Raw genomic sequence first — 17,039 nt, 5'->3', positions numbered from 1 at the left:
TAAATATATATACCACCTCTTCTTTATCCATTCATCTATTGATGGACACTTGGGCTGCTTCCATAATTTGACTATTTTTGGCTTGATAGGATGTCTACTATAAAAAAAACAGAAAATAATAAGTTGGCAAGGATGTGCAGAAGTTGGAGTTCTTGGACACTATTGGTAGGAATGTAAAATGGTACAGCTATTGTGGAAAATAGTATGGTCATGCCTCAAAAAATTAAAAATAAAATTACCATATGATCCAGCAATTTTACTTCTGGGTATATATGCAAAAGAAATGAAAACAGAATCTTAAAAAATATTTGTATCTCTTCGTGTTTATAGCAGTAATATTTATAATAGCCAAAAGGTAGAAGCAACCCACGTGTTTGCTGACAGACGAAGAGATAAACAAAATGTGATACACACACACACACACACACACACAGGAATATTATTCTGCATTAAAGAGGAAAGAAATTCAGACATATGCTATAACATAGATGAATCTTGAAGACATTTTGCTGAATGAAATAAGTCAGTCAAAAAAGGATAAATACTATATAATTCCACTCATATAAGGTACCAAGAGTAGTCAAATTCATAGAGACAGAAAGTAGAATTGTTGCCAGAAGCTTGGGGATGTGTGGAAGAGGGGGCATGAGGGTTGTTGGACAATATAGAATCTCAGTTTTGCCAGATGAAAAGAATTCTGGAAAACTCAATACCCCTTTTGATAAAAACTCTCAGTAAACTAGAAATAGAGGGGAACTTTCTCCATTTGATTAAGACCATCCATAAAAATACCTACAACTAACACCATGCTCAATGATGAAATACTTGGAGCTTTCCCACTAAGATCATGTACAAGGCAAGGATGTCCCCTCTCATCACTCCTTTTCAAAATCATATTGGAAGTCCTTTTTTAAGGGAAGAAAAGATATACAGATAGGAAAGGAAGGCATCAAACTCTCTCTGTTTGCAGATGACATGATCATCTGCAAACAGATTTTTTTTTTTGTGGAACACACAAAAGGATTGGCAAAAAAAAAAAAAAACCCTCCACAATTAATAAGGGATTATAGCAAGGTTGCAGGATACAAGGGCAATCCACAAGAAGCAATTGTTTTCCTATATGCCAACAATGAACAAATGGAATTTGAAATTCAAAACATGATACCATTTAAACACTAGCACCCCCAAAATGAAATACTTAGGTATAAAACTAACAAAATATATATAAGATCTATATGAGGAAAACTACAAAACTCTAGTGGAAAAAAAATCAAAGAAGAACTAAATAAATGAAAAGATATTCCATGTTCATGGATAGGAAGACTTAATACTGTCATGATGCCAGCTCTTCCCAACTTGATTTACAGATTTGATACAATCCCAATGAAAATTCCAGCAAATTAGTTTATGGGTATTGACAACCTGATTCTAAAGTATATATGGAAAGGCAAAAGGCCCACAATAGCCAACACAATATTGAAAGAGAAGAACAATGTTGGAGGACTTATCCTACCTGACTTCAAGATTTACTATAAATCTATGCTAATCAAGACAGAGTAGTATTGGCGAAAGAATAGATAAACAAATCAAAGGAAAAAATAGAGAGGTCAGAAATAGACCCCCATAAATTTAGTCAGCTGATCTTTGACAAAGGAGCAATAGCAATACAATAAAGCCTAGATAGCTTCTTCAACAAACAGTGCTAAAATAACAAGACATCCACATGCAAAAAAAAAGAGAGAGAGTAGAAGAAGAACCATAGCTAGAGAGAGAGAGAGAGAGACCTTATACCCTTTACAAAAATTAACTCAAGATGGATCACAGATAGACCTAAATGTAAAATGAAAAACTATAAAACTCTTAGAAGATAACATAAGAAAAAACCTAGATGACCTTAGACGTAGTGGTGAGTTTTTAGATACAACACCAAAGATAGATCCATGAAAGAAATAATTGATAAGTCAGTCTTAAGTAAAATTTAAAACTTCTGCTCTTTGAAAGACAATAGCAAGAGAATTACAGGATAGGTCACAGTAGGGAGAAAAATATTTGCAAACATCTGATACAGGACTGTTACACAAAATAAACAAAGAACTCTTAAAACTCAACAATAAGAAAACAAACAACCCAGGTTGCATGGGTGTCTCAGTCGTTAAGCGTCTGTCTTCGGCTCAGGTCATGATCCCAGGGTCCTGGGATGGAGCCCCGCATCGGGCTCCCTGCTCAGCGGAAAGCCTGCTTCTCCCTCTCCTACTCCCCCTGCTTGTGTTCCCTCTCTCGCTGTGTCTCTGTCAAATAAATAAATAAAATCTTAAAAAAAAAAAAAAGAAAACAACCTGATTTAAAAATGGGCCAAATGCCTTAAGAGACACTTCACCAAAGACAATATACAAATGGTAAATAGGCATATGAAGAGATGCTCCATATATGTCATCTGGGAAATGCAAATTAAAATGATAGATACCACTATACATGTATTAGAATGGCTGAAATCCAGAACACTGACAACACCAAATGCTGACAAGGATGTGGAGCAACAGGAACTCTCATTCATTGCTAGTGGGAAGGCCGTGCCACTTTAGAAGATTGTTTGGAGGTTTCTTGTGAAACTAAACATGCAATCCAGCAATCATGTTCCTTGGTATTTACCCAAAGGAACTGAGAACATGTCCACACAAAACCTGCAATGGATGTGTATAGCAGCTTTATTTGTAATGGCCAAACTTGGAATGTCTGTCAGCTGGTGAATGGTTAAACTGTGGTAAGGCATTGGGATATTATTTGGTACTAAAAAGAAATGAGCTATAAAGCCATAAAAAGACAAGGAGGAATCATAAATGCATATTTCTTAGTGAAAGAAGCCAATTTGGGAAGGCTATATACTGTAAGATTTCAACTGCATGATATTCTGGAAATGATAAAATTGTGGAGACAGTAAAAAGATCAGTGGTTACCAGGGGTGGGGAAGTGGAGAGATAAATGGGCAGAGCACAGAGGATTTTTAGGGTAGTGAAAATATCTGTATGATATAATGATGGAATATGTCATTACACATTTGTCCAAACCCATAGAATATACAACACAAGCATGAACCCTAAGGTAAACCATAGACTTTGGATGATTATGATGTGTCAATGTAGGCTCATCCTTAGTAAAAAATGTACCTTTCTGGTTAGTGATACTAATGATGGGAGAGGCTATGCATGTGTGCAGACAGGGGGCTTATGAGAAATCTCTGTACCTTCCTTTCAATTTTATTGCAAACCTAAAATTGCTCTAAAAAGGAAAATCTTAAAATTAAAAAAAAAGAAAGTAGTTCTGGAAATGGATGGTGGTGATAATTGCACAACAGTGTGAATGTACTTAATACCACTGAATGGTATACTTAAAAATGGATAAGATGGTAAATGTTGTATGTATTTTACCACATTAAAAAATTCTAGGAGGAGGGTTGGCTCAAATAACCTCGCTGACTATTACTAGAAATGAAAGTTGGCAACTCATATTTACATTGAATAACTAATTACTCTTTGCCAAGGATAATGCCATGTGCTTTCCATTATTACTTCATATAATTAGTAATTAAGTAAGAGCTACTTGTTGCTTTGGCAAGCAGCCACTAAGCAGTTATGTACTTATGATGTAGGTAGGCATGAGTCTAGGTGCTAGAGATGGAAGAGTAAACAGCATGAGCTCAGGGGCATCTGGGTGGCTCAATCAGTTAAGTGTCTGCCTTCAGCTCAGGTTATGATCCCAGCCTTGCATCAGGCTCCCCATGTTGGGCTCCCCGCATGGGTCTCCCCGCTGGGCAGAGAGTCTGCTTCACCCTCTCCCTCTGCCCCTCCCTTCCTCTTGGGCTCTCTCTCTCAAATAAAATAAATAAAATCATAAAAAAAAAATTAAACAGCACAAGCTCAGTTCATGCAAAGGGCTAACAGTCAATGTACTAGTGCAGGATACAGACGCCATTCCAGAACTACAAGTCAGAACGGAAGGGGAAAACCTCCCTCTGGCTTGTTCTATGTTGTAGCCTTCCTGCCAAGCATTTACATACCTTATCTCATTTAATTCACCCAACAACTCTGAGTTAGGAGTTCTTGTCCCCATTTTCCAAAGGGTAACCTTAAATCTCAGATTTAACACATGTGAGATTGTGCGATGGCTAAGGGAGTGGTAGAGCTGAAATGCAAAGACCAAGACTGCTACTCCAAAGGCCAAGTCCTCGCCACATGTGGGCTCCCAGCACAGTTCTGTGGATCAAGCTGCCTGGAGGCAGCATTTCACCATGAATACAGAAAAGAAAACAGTGAGGATAATACAGTGAGTTTCCTCACTGTATTTAAAAAACAAAACAAACCTGTATTCCATTAATAAGCTGTCCTATATACTGCAACTTGCCCCCTTTTATAGTTTGGTACTAAATGTTTTTATTTTCTCTTATGAACTGATCCCCATCATAATAGATAGTAGTTGTCACTCTTTTTTAGGATTCCAATATCTAAACTCTATTCCGATGTTTGGGAAATTGTGTACTTCGTAAATCATTGTGAGAAGCACAGCCTGCCTCCAAACCTAGAAAATCACTTACCCACCTACCTTGCAGCAGCGAGGACATGAGCCCAGGAGCCCGGGAGCTCCACTCTGCTAATGCTAAATGTGAGCCACATAAAATCCTCATCATAAATTCTTTCTTCCTTAAAGCAGCCAGAATCCATTTCTGTTGCTTGCAGCCAAGAACCCTAACTGTGAGAGTGGTTGTTTGTTTTAATACTCTTCTTGACAGTCTAGAAAGTATCCATATTAAGCAGTTCCCCCAATTTTCTGAAAAAAGTGAATATTGGTGTATGAAATTCAAAAATATTTAGGAACCACTGCTGTGTATTATAATGCACATTCAAAGCTTGTGCATTCAAAGCTCTATCTAATGAATTAAACCAGAATTGATTTTTCATTTGGACTAGGATAGTGACTAAACATAACTCTGGGTAACCATGTGGGCTGTATTATTTTGTTTTTATTATGGCCAGATTGCAACAAGTCTGTCTTCTTAGCAAACAAACCAGATAAACCATGTGTCTATATAATTGTTTCTCAGCCATTGTGAAGTGTTTGATCCAGTTAACAATATAGATCAGCTCCTCTTTTTAAAAGATTAAAACAGCATGCAATTAATTAACTAATTACCATATTGATTCATTATATTTACTACTGAGCACAGCTATAGGTTTTACCAAGCATGATGCCTGGCATGCACAAAAGACGCAAAGCTTATGATCTCAATTATAAACCATTCTTTCCCTCTCCCCTGAAACCACCATTAGTGGGCCAACCACAATGACTTCTTGTCTGGGTTTTTGTAATCGCTCTCTAGCTGATTTATTTTCTTCTACCCTCGCTCTTCTACAATCTATTTTCCATTGAGGAAGTAGGGCATTCTTTCAAAACATTAATTGGGTCATAGGACTGCTCTGCTATAAATCCTTCCAAAATTTTCCAGGATCCTTAACCTTAAATCCAAAGTTAATACAACCTGGAAGGCCCCATGCAATCTGCCTATATAAATTCTAACCTGTCTCACTCCTGCCCCCTGTCCCCTCTCCCCTGTCACAATGTCCCAAACATCCTATCCCCTCAATTCCTGAAATGCTTTGATCTCTTGCCTGACTCAGGACCTTCACACATATGATTCCTTCTGCCTGGAATGTGTTCCCTCCTAACTTCACCTGGCTAACCCCTACGCAGACTTCCTATTTTAGATTTCACTTCCTCAGAGACACCTTCTCTGAGCACCCCACTCAAGATAGATTCCTGATTTACTCTCTTGACACATCTGATTTTTAATATTTCCTTTCACAGTTCTTATATTTACATGTTTATTTGTTTAGTGTTTATCTCCTCTACCCTAGTCTGTAAGCACTAAGAAGACAGGGGCAACTGTCTTATTTACCACCTTGCACCCAGCAAAGCTCCTTGGATGGGCTCTTGAATGGATGGGTTGACTGAAGGAAGGAAGAAATTAGCAAATGAATCCAAAGCTTATAAAATTCCACATAAAAGTGGTGTTCAGGACAGGAAGTGCTAGAAATCGCAGAAAGGGGGGGAACTCAGCAGAAAGCTAAGGGAAGTCTCCTAGGGAAGGTAGCACTTGAGGGGGACCCCCAAAGTTTGGGTAAGATAGGAAGAGGCTCTGGTCCAGAGACCTCTGGGGAGAAGCTTCATTGCTCAAGGCAAGGGGGATAGCCTGGGGAAAAGGTGGTCTCTGAACAGGAGACAGTGAGGTCTCACTCCTGGATAACAGAGTAGTTAGATTTCAAGTGTATGGTGAGACCATGAATCAATTTCTTATTAATCCTACCTCTTGAGTAAACACATTGAGAGAATGAATCTACTCAAGATATAAACTGCCGGGTGTGTGGTGGTGGCCTGTGGTGGACATGGCATTGCCTGATTCCATGCCAACCCCTCAAAGGACTGCACCTGCTCCGTGCTGGAGCCTAGGAAGCTATGACTATACACCCAGACTTGATCTAGAATCTGTCAGGCAGGTAGCCCCATGGCAGGTTTGGGAGGCCGTGAACACGGCGCACAAGGGCCCACAATTCTGCTACTGCTTTTTGCAAACACAAGAGTCAAAGCACTTGTTTCTTGTGTTTGGTTTGGTTTGGTTTGGTTTTTTGAGGCAGTTGTAGCAGAGATTGCAGAGTCTGGTTATTAGCGTCCTGGTTCTTGAAAGGCATGGCACACTATATCCCTTTGGCTCTAAGCTTGATTTTGTAATTGTTCCCTACCAGTTTCCCCCTTCCCACACTGAAACTAGGTAGGGCCTGCGAGAGCCTGGCCATTTGCAGCATGTTTGAGGGTCTCATCCTTCTTTCTTTCCCTGTTGTTCTTTATCCAGCTTGCTTTCCGGTTTATGGTCCCTATGGGAGTAGAGAGCAGAGAGGTTAGAAAGAAAAGGGCAAAGGAAGGTTCGTATAGGTACTGTCGTAAGATGGCCTCACACTTTCTAGGTCTGGCAGGTGTTTCAACTTGGCTCACTTTCGAGGGTTCTTTAGAGACCTCGCTATCATGGTAGTCTATCACCTGTGGTTTTTCTAATCTGGGCAAATACCTGCGATTCCTGCACTTTCTTGCTCTCCAAGCTCTAGAGAATGGGTGATCCACTCAGCTTCATTTCTGTTGAGGTCTCATTGTCCCTTCAGTGTTGCTAACAGAAAAGATCTAGAACGGTTCTCCCACTGACTCTTGAGTTCACACCCCTGACAGAGGAAACATTCACACATTCCTCTTCCAGAAACTGCACATAGAAACTGTGTGTAGCAAAGCAGCCGCCCTCCCTCCTCTGCCCCTGAAACAGCGTGCGAGCCCAGCTCCAGCCTCTAGTGTTCCAGGATAGGAGCCAAACCATACCCATGCTGGTTCTGTAACTACAGGGAGAACAGCGAGCTCCCAAAGGGATTGCCTCACAGCCCCTCTCACTCAACTTGTGCTAAGAGTAGACACCCTGCCCTCTTAGGATGGGGGCTTGAGATGCAAAGCACTCCAGCATCTTTCTTTCAAACCCTTCACACCAAACCCTCTCTCAGTCTCCACCCTGGACCATTTTAAGCCAGGGGTAGGAGTGACTCACCTAATCAGTTCCGGGACATCTCTGCCACCTACTTTGAACTTTCTGCAGAGTTATCTGTTTCACAACTCAGTGATCAAGTTGTTGCCTCGGGGGATGCAAGCATTTTAACATCTTTTTACACCAGCGTTGATGTCTCCCCACCTCTCACTTCTGCCTTCCTCTGAAAACATTGCTCTTTTTGGACTATCGATCCCATCTTTAGCTCCTCATGTGGATTCCAACCAGCCCTAACCTGATTAGAAAAATATTCTCCTGGCCTGTTACTGGTTCAGGTTCTTGTGGTCATGAGAAAAACATCCCAAGAGCCATACCGAGCCACAGAGGAGGCAAAGCTGAGACCCGGGACCCTCCTGGTGGCGTGGCTTGGATTGCTGTCCCTTTAAACTTCTTGTTGTAAGGGAAAATAAAGGTCCTTATTATTTTAGTTATTTTGAGTCCGAGTTTCTGTTATTAGCAAGCAAAAGGTAGTGATCTATACATTCCCTGTGTCAGGTTATAAGGTGCGAACCATTCACTGTAGAAATATTTGGTAGCAGAAAACATTTGGTTGTGGAAAACATTTGCTAATGGAAACAAATGGAAACATGGGGTGATGGAGAACATTAATGGGCATATGGCATCATCGCTGGTTTCTTCGGGAAAACCAGGGGTGGAAGTCATTTTCCAGGATCCAACGGGCTCCTCTATATTTGGGGGAAGGGAAAAGGTCAAGGAATGCCAGAGGGGCAGACATTACTGAGACTAGAGACAAAGCTTTTTAAAGCAACTTTTGAAGCCGTTCTCTTTGGTGACTGCAGTTTTAATGTTCCAGTTGCCTGGGCCCTGGGCCATTAACATCCATTCAAGACAATTGCTTCGCCTACTTTGAAAAAAGTCCACTATGCTTGATTATTTCCTTTCCAGTGAAATTTTTAACCTAAGTTGTATTGCCTTATGAGGCTAATAAGTATTTCCCCCCAAAAAAATGCAAACGTATTTTATAGAAAGATACCAAATGAACATATGAACTTATGAACTTCATTTTTAATTAAATAAATGTCTTTAGGTGAAGTTGCTATTTCCAGCCAACAAGGCCCTTTAGTTAAACATTTTGTTTATATTCTATTGGAATGCTTAATTCTCTCAGTTTGGTAAATTATCTATGCACTCTGTGTATTTCTGGGAAGCTCGGGATCTCGTTGTGAGTATTTTGATGTGTTCAATGTGAAGAAATATGATCAGGCTCTAAGCAATGCCACTTTGCTCCTAGGTACCTATAGCATCAATGGTAAAAATAGACAGGAATGAGATACTTAGGATGGCATCATCTGTACTATGGTTGGAGAAATGATCAATAACCTCTGAATGTCTTTGGCATCTTCCCCTGCCACCACTTTACTTCAGACTTTCATTATCTTGCTGGATTACTGCAAAGCCCCTGAAGTGGTGTCTTTTTAATCTCCTGTCTTTCCCTTCTTCAGTCCAGGCTTCACGCTTTTTCCAGATAAATCTTCTAGGCACACAGCTCCCATAGCATCCTTGTCTCACTCAAGAGCCTTCAGGGACCGCCCCCCCCCCCCCCACTGTCGACCAAAATCAATAGCATTCAGGGCCCTGGTGTTCAAGGGCCTTATACATATGACCTGAACACACTTTTCAAACTTTTCTCTCAATCTTTCTCTGCGTGTATTGTATGATTTCAGTCAACTGGACTGCTTGCTATTCCCCGGATATCCCTCATGCGCCCACTTCTCTGAGCCATGGTTGTGATCTTTTTTCTTTGATGGCAGTTGTCTTAGTCTGTTCAGGCTGCTATAACAAAAATGCCATCTGTGGGTGGCTTAAACCACAAACAATTATTTCTCACAGTACTGAAGTCTAAGAAGTCTGAAGTCTATGAGTTCCAAGATAAAGGCACGGGCATATTTGGTATCTGGTAAGAGCCTTCTTACCTTCTGGTAAGAAGTTGTCTTCTCACTGTGTCCTTATACGGATAGCACTTGGACAGGGCTGCATGAGAAGCAAGGTCCCTCACTGCCTGAGAATGTCCAGAGGTTCCAGTGTGGAGGCGACCATCCAGGAGGGGAGGTGGGCAAGGGAACTCCCAGGGGAGGGGGGTTTATGTGACTAGGTGATATGTCTCCGGATGAGAGACCTCTGAAGGGCCATAGCAGCTTCCAGCCAGAAGGTTCTACCTTACCAAAGGCCAGCAGATGTGGGGTCAGGTTTCACCAGGTATGCAAAGCAGTGAGGCTCTAAATGGTTAAAAAATCTGCTTGTTTGGACTATTTTTTAAATAATTGGATGTGTAAAATTTTTGAGTGTGGTGCCAGTAGGCTTTTGAACTAAAAGATCTCAACCTGCAGGGAAGTAATAAACAACCTACGGGTCAATACCCACAGACCATCTTTGGCTCATTTATATAACATTTTGGGCAATAACTAGCAGTCAGTGCCAAAGCAACCATTTACAAATTGAATTAAGTATTAAACATTTACAATTTAGGAGGCGCTCCAGCAAATGACTTGACATACCCTTTGGAATTATAAACTAGGAACGAATGAAACCGATTTGATTTGGTGATGGCAGTACTTAGGAATGGGGAGAATAGAGTCAGCCTAGGTGTCCCACTGTGTTTTTATTTAGAAGTGAAGCCATCGCTCACTCTCCCATTTCTTTCACAAATAAGTCCATGGGAACTCCATTCAGCATTCAATCCAAGATGCCCAAACCACGTGTTGCCCAGTAGGATGGAAAACAGAGCCCACCCCACCACCCCTATGTGCTATGATCATGTTAATGGTGCCCCCTAACGGCTGCTGTGTAAGTTAGTTTCATGAAGGGACTTCCCTCCATGAAAATGTTGGGTAAAATGTATTCTTCCATGAGGTGATGCACCATTAGAATTGTTTATGTAATCACAACTTAAAATGTCCCACAATTCACATTATTCCACCAGAGTACATCTTTGTTTTAAAACTGGAAGCTCCTACAATTTGGACTCATTTTCTACAGTCCAGAGTTGCTGAAAACCTCAATGATTTGTTTGCATATAGGTCCAGAAACACAAGTAGAGATGCTTTAAAAAAGGAGAGCTTAGCATTTTAGAAATCCACAAGTCCCTTAAGAAGTTTCTGGGACATAGGTCACAATAAAACATAAGATTTTGATTACTGCTTAATAGTCCTTGGGATGTTTTCTACGTTCATTTGAAGAGGTAGTTTTAATTGTGTGACTCTTGATATCTAGTTTTTGCTCAACAAATATTTATTGAGAATGTGCTATGTGCCAGGCACTGGACCAGAAAATGGGGACATTGCAGTCAACAAGTTCAACATGACTGCTGCCCTCATGGTATGGGGAATGATGCAGTGGTCATAAAGCTATCCCAGACCTTCACTTCCAAACTGAAGATTCTGATAAGGTAAGACAAAAACAAAGCGTTTTACTGTTTCACTTTCTTCTGGTCTGGGCTTCCCTGAGGCTGGAACTGATTGACTCCAGTTGCAAATCCTGCAAGAGAGAAAGTGCTTTTTTTTTTCTTCCTTTTTTTTTTTTTTTTTTAAGGGGATTGATAGCTGCGTAAGATATCACTGGTTTGAGGACTTGAGTTTAAGCTCCAATTTGCTTCACCAAGGACCCTGATCAGCCTCAAGGAGGCCAGTTCATGGAATCCCACAGTCTGACTTATCAAAATATTCATTTGACCTTGAAAACATTCTTGTTGATGCCATGCGGCTAGGAAACAAATGAAGTATTTGAACAAAATGTTTGCATCAGTGACTCCAAATTGACACAGACTCTGTAGGTTGTCTGGGATGAGAAACCTCTAGAAGGCTCATTTTATCTGGTGCCTGCAGGGTTTTGTTTTTCTCTGTGCTAAAAGATGACAAGCAGCATGTTAATTAAAGAACTGACATCCTTCGATTTACTCTTTTCTCCCTACTTGCCACATTCCTCCTCCCCCAGCTCCTACCACCACTCCTGCCTTTCCTACAGAAGTGTAAATGAAAGGTTTCACAGTTTTTACATGAATAATTCTGGGGCAGCTCCTGTTCTTCTCATCAACCACTTCATAGCAAAGTCAAATTTTGTGCCCTGTTATGTTAAATTTTGATCTTTTTTAACATAGGAAAAATCATTTTGATAAAGGTTAATGCCTCCTTAATATTTATACACTTGAACCATACTGAAAATGCATTTTGAAATTCTGAAGTCTTGAATTAATATGACAACGTGCACAGAGTGTGTGGCACTATTTGTAATTCATTAGCACATACTTTACAATATATTAGCATCAACTGTGGAATGCTCTCTCATGGTTCTGGCAAGCCTGTGAGTTTCCACCTAGTCTATCCTCTAGCACTTTAAGGTTTTGACATAGATGTCCAGAGACAATTTCAAATGATTCTTGCAGATCAGGAATACATTAATTTATCCAGCAACCTGCTAGGTGTAATATATTACCCTGAGAAACATGCTTACCTAGCAGCCATCCAGCATATGTTTGTCTAGTTTCAAGCAGATTTTGAACACCAGACTGCCATAATGGAAATGAACTGTGACATGATCCTGGTAAATTGGGGACTGCATCTGTTCTACAGCACCTGGACTGTGTCCTCCCTGCATAGTGAGTCTGCAGATGATTAACAGTCCCTACAACTCACATCGTTTTGAAATAGTGCCTTGATAACCCCACATGTATCGTCAGTGGCTCTTGCAACAGATGGAAATCTAACAGTGTCATAGATTTCATGAGTTCATTCTTTGCTGATGTCGAAACCCTCCAGAATCTTTATTTTAATGACCTGTCCTCCCGGGCATATGAAAACCAGTCTCTGACTGACAGATATACAAGTATCTAAAACAGTAATTTAATGGCTATACTGAGTTTGACTTTCCCCTCAGACATTTAAATCCTAGCTCTTAAAAGTTCCCAAATCTCCAAAAATCCTTTGGCATCATAGAATATTCAGAGTTCCGCAGGGCTTGAAAATTTTGTAAGGAGCATAGCACAGGAGTTGTGTTTAAAAATATTTATAAGGATGTTTCTGGTTTTATTATCATTAAAGAGAAAGCTGAATCATCTGTGTTTTAGAATTGACAGGGCTGCTTCATAATTATTAATCTCCGTAGCCCAACTATTTAGAACTGTAGTACAATATTTATGAGCCATTGTGCAGTGCGTGTGCATAAGCATATGTGTGTGCATATGCACATGGTTATACACGCACAGATCTTTATGCAACGCAGAAAGTACACAATTGGATGCATGAGCATGGCTTTGTCTTTGTGATTGTTGTTGCCTGTACAAGTCCAGTTGTTCCTGCTTCCTCCCCTTGAGCAATGGTTGACAGCTTTGCTCAAAGCCTCATCCCCTCCATGCTTCTTCATCCCTCCAGTACTGTGTCAGGGACTGCTAATTTCTTCCCGATATTCATTTTATCTCCTCTATGGTAATATAATGCTGGATTTTAGCTAGACATATTACTGCCCACCAAAATACACATTTTCCGATCTTCCTCGCAGCTAGGTGTGAACAAATGAACTCATTTTATTTTATTTACTTTATTATGTTATGTTAATCACCATACATTACATCATTAGTTTTTGATGTAGTGTTCCATGATTCATTGTTTGCGTATAACACCCAGTGCTCCATTCAGTACGTGCCCTCTTTAATGCCCATTCCCAGGCTAACCCATCCCCGCACCCCCTCCCCTCTAGAACCCTCAGTTTGTTTCTCAGAGTCCATAGTCTCTCATGGTTCATCTCCCCTTCCGATTTCCCCCCCTTCATTCTTCCCTTCCTGCTATCTTCTTTTTTTTTTTAACATATAATGTATTATTTGTTTCAGAGGTAGAGGTATGTGATTCAACAGTCTTGCCCACTTCACAGCGCTCACCATAGCACATACCCTCCCCAGTGTCTATCACTCAGCCACCCCATCCCTCCCACCCCCCACCACTCCAGCAACACTCACTTTGTTTCCTGAGATTAAGAATTCCTCATATCAGTGAGATCATATGATACTTGTCTTTCTCTGATTGACTTATTTCACTCACCATAATACCCTCCACTTCCATCCACGTAGTTGCAAATGGCAAGATTTCATTCCTTTTGATGGCTGCATAATATTCCATTGTGTATATATACCACATCTTCTTTACCCATTCATCTGTCGATGGACATCTTGGCTCTTTCCATAGTTTGGCTATTGTGGACATGGCTGCTATAAACATCAGGGTGCACGCACCCCTTCGGATCACTACATTTGTATCTTTGGGGTAAATACCCAGTAGTGCAATTGCTGGATCATATGGTAGCTCTATTTTCAACTTTTTGAGGAACCTCCATACTGTTTTCCAGAGTGGCTGCACCAGCTTGCATTCCCACCAACAGTGTAGGAGGGTTCCCCTTTCTCCGCATCCCCGCCAACATCTGTCGTTTCCTGACTTGTTAATTTTAGCCATTCTGACTGGTGTGAGGTGGTATCTCATTTAGGTTTTGATTTGGATTTCCCCGATGCCAAGCGATGTTGAGCACTTTTTCATGTGTCTGTTGGCCATTTGGATGTCTTCTTTGGAAAAATGTCTGTTCATGTCTTCTGCCCATTTTTTGATTGGATCATTTGTTCTTTGGGTGTTGAGTTTGATAAGTTCTTTATAGATTTTGGATACTAGCCCTTTATCTGATATGTCATTTGCAAGTATCTTTGTCAGTTGTCTTTTGGTTTTGTTGACTGTTTCTTTTGCTGTGCAAAAGCTTTTTATCTTGATGAAGTCCCAATAGTTCATTTTTGCACTTGCTTTCTTGCCTTTGGCGATGTTTCTAGGAAGAAGTTGCTGTGGCTGAGGTGGAAGAGGTTGCTGCCTGTGTTCTCCTTTAGGATTTTGATGGACTCCTGTCTCACATTGAGGTCTTTCAACCATTTGGAGTCTATTTTTGTGTGTGGTGTAAGGAAATGGTCCAGTTTCATTCTTCTGCATGTGGCTGTTCAATTTTCCCACACCATGTGTTGAAGAGACTGTCTTTTTCCCACTGGACATTCTTTCCTGCTTTGTCGAAGATGAGTTGACCATAGAGTTGAGGGTCCATTTCTGGGCTCTCTATTCTGTTCCATTGATCAATGTGTCTGTTTTTGTGCCAGTACCATACTGTCTTGATGATGACAGCTTCGTAATAGAGCTGGAAGTCCGGAATTGTAATGCCGCCAGCTTTGCTTTTCTTTTTCAACATTCCTCTGGCTATTTGGGGTCTTTTCTGGTTCCATACAAATTTGAAGATTATTTGTTCCATTTCTTTGAAAAAAGTGGATGGTATTTTGATAGGGATTGCATTGAATGTGTAGATTGCTCTAGGTAGCATTGATATCTTCACAATATTTGTTCTTCCAATCCATGAGCATGGAACGTTTTTCCATTTCTTTGTGTCTTCCTCAATTTCTTTCATGAGTATTTTATAGTTTTCTGAGTACAGATTCTTTGCTCCTTTGGTTAGATTTATTCCTAGGTATCTTATGGTTTTGGGTGCTATTGTAAATGGGATCGACTCCTTAATTTCTCTTTCTTCTGTCTTGTTGTTGGTTTCTGTGCATTGATTTTATATCCTGCCACTTTACTGAATTCCTGTATGCGTTCTAGCAGTTTTGGGGTGGAGTCTTTTGGTTTTCCACATAAAGTATCATATCATCTGCAAAGAGTGAGAGTTTGACTGCTTCTTTGCTGATTCAGATGCCTTTGATTTCTTTTTGTTGTCTGATTGCTGTGGCTAGGACTTCCAATACTATGTTGAATAGCAGTGGTGATAGTGGACATCCCTGCTGTGTTCCTGACCTTAGGGGGAAAGCTCTCAGTTTTTCCCCATTGAGAATGATATTCGCTATAGGTTTATCATAGATGGTTTTTATGATATTGAGGTATGTATCCTCTATCCCTATACTTTAGAGAGTTTTGATCAAGAAAGGATGCTGTACTTTGTCAAATGCTTTTTCTGCATCTATCGAGAAGATCATATGGTTCTTGTTCTTTCTTTTATTAATGTATTATATCACATTGATTGATTTACGGATGTTGAACCAACCTTGCAGCCCAGGGATAAATCCCGCTTGGTTGTGGTGAATAATCCTTTTAATGTACTGTTGGATCCTATTGGCTAGTATTTTGGTGAGAATTTTTGCATCCTCATTTTATTTTTTTAATTAATTTATTTTTATTTTTTTATTTGAGAGAGAGACAGCACAAACTGGGGGAGAAGCCAGAGGGAGAGGGAGAGCAAGGAGCCCAATGTGGGGCTCAATCACAGGGCCTGAGCCAAAGGCAGACGCTTAACTGACTGAGCCACCCAGGTGCCCCCCAAAGATCTCATTTTAGCATTAAGATGTAAAAGAACTCTCCTTGGACCCCTTCCATCCATCTGCTGCCTAGAACACCAACTCAGTGGCTTGAGCCCCACCGACGTTTTGTGCAAATATCAAGTGGGGTCCACGTGGTGACCTGGAAGGACACTTGTGCTCTGACACCCAGGAGACCTCACCAGTCCCAGGCTGCCCATCTTCAGAGTATTTTATGTAAGGGAGACATAAATCTCAATGTTGTTCAAGGCATTGTTTTTTTCTGTTCTTGTGTGCTCAGGCAAACTGAATCCCAACTAATAAAAGTATCCTAGCCATTTCTTTCACACCTGCCCTTGAGGCCATCTGTCCCCAGCTCTGCGCCCTGCCATCCACATTACTGTGGTGCTCCTGAGAGCTTGTTCTTGCCTGTCTAGTACACTTGACTGATCACGTGAGGCCCCAAGATCTGATGATGGCCTCTCTGTCCAGCCTCAAGTCGGCCATTCCTCCTCATCTCCAAACTGCATGTCTCAGCAGTACTGATATGCCTCCTCACATTTCCAGTCTGGGTTTGTTTTCTCAGTCTAGAATGTTCTCCCCATGCTCAACGACTTGAGAAATTCAAATCTCAGCTCAAATGCTCAACCCCCTCTTTGAGATCCTCTGTGATTTCCCCAAGCAGAGCAAACTAATGCATTCTTTCCCCTATATGACCCTGCACTGGGTTAACAAATGGTACTGCGATCCTTTGCATGCCTGTCTCCATGTTAAACTATAAGCTGCTGGGGAGTAAGGACTCAGTTACTTCTTCCTTGGACATCTTGTATCAAGCTCAATATAGTCACTCAACATATGAAGCTGAATGTAAAAGGAATGAGTGAGTGATTCTGCCAGGGACGTCTGTTAGGAAGCACTGTCCCCACTTTAAATAACAGCTTCGACTCCTTAGTTGCCTCTGTGACAAAGAGCCTCAATGATGTTTTTAAACCATACTGGAATTTTATAGTTTCTTGTTTTAATTTTTTGTTTTTGCCTTCTTTATCTTGAATCTTTTTGGGGTTAAAAGTGGCATAAAAGTATAAGTACATTTTATAT

This window comes from Mirounga leonina, unplaced genomic scaffold, assembly GCF_011800145.1.
Source record: "Mirounga leonina isolate KUSES-001 unplaced genomic scaffold, KU_Mleo_1.0 Mir_153, whole genome shotgun sequence".
NCBI lineage: Eukaryota > Metazoa > Chordata > Mammalia > Carnivora > Phocidae > Mirounga > Mirounga leonina.
This window is presented reverse-complemented; position numbering follows the sequence as displayed.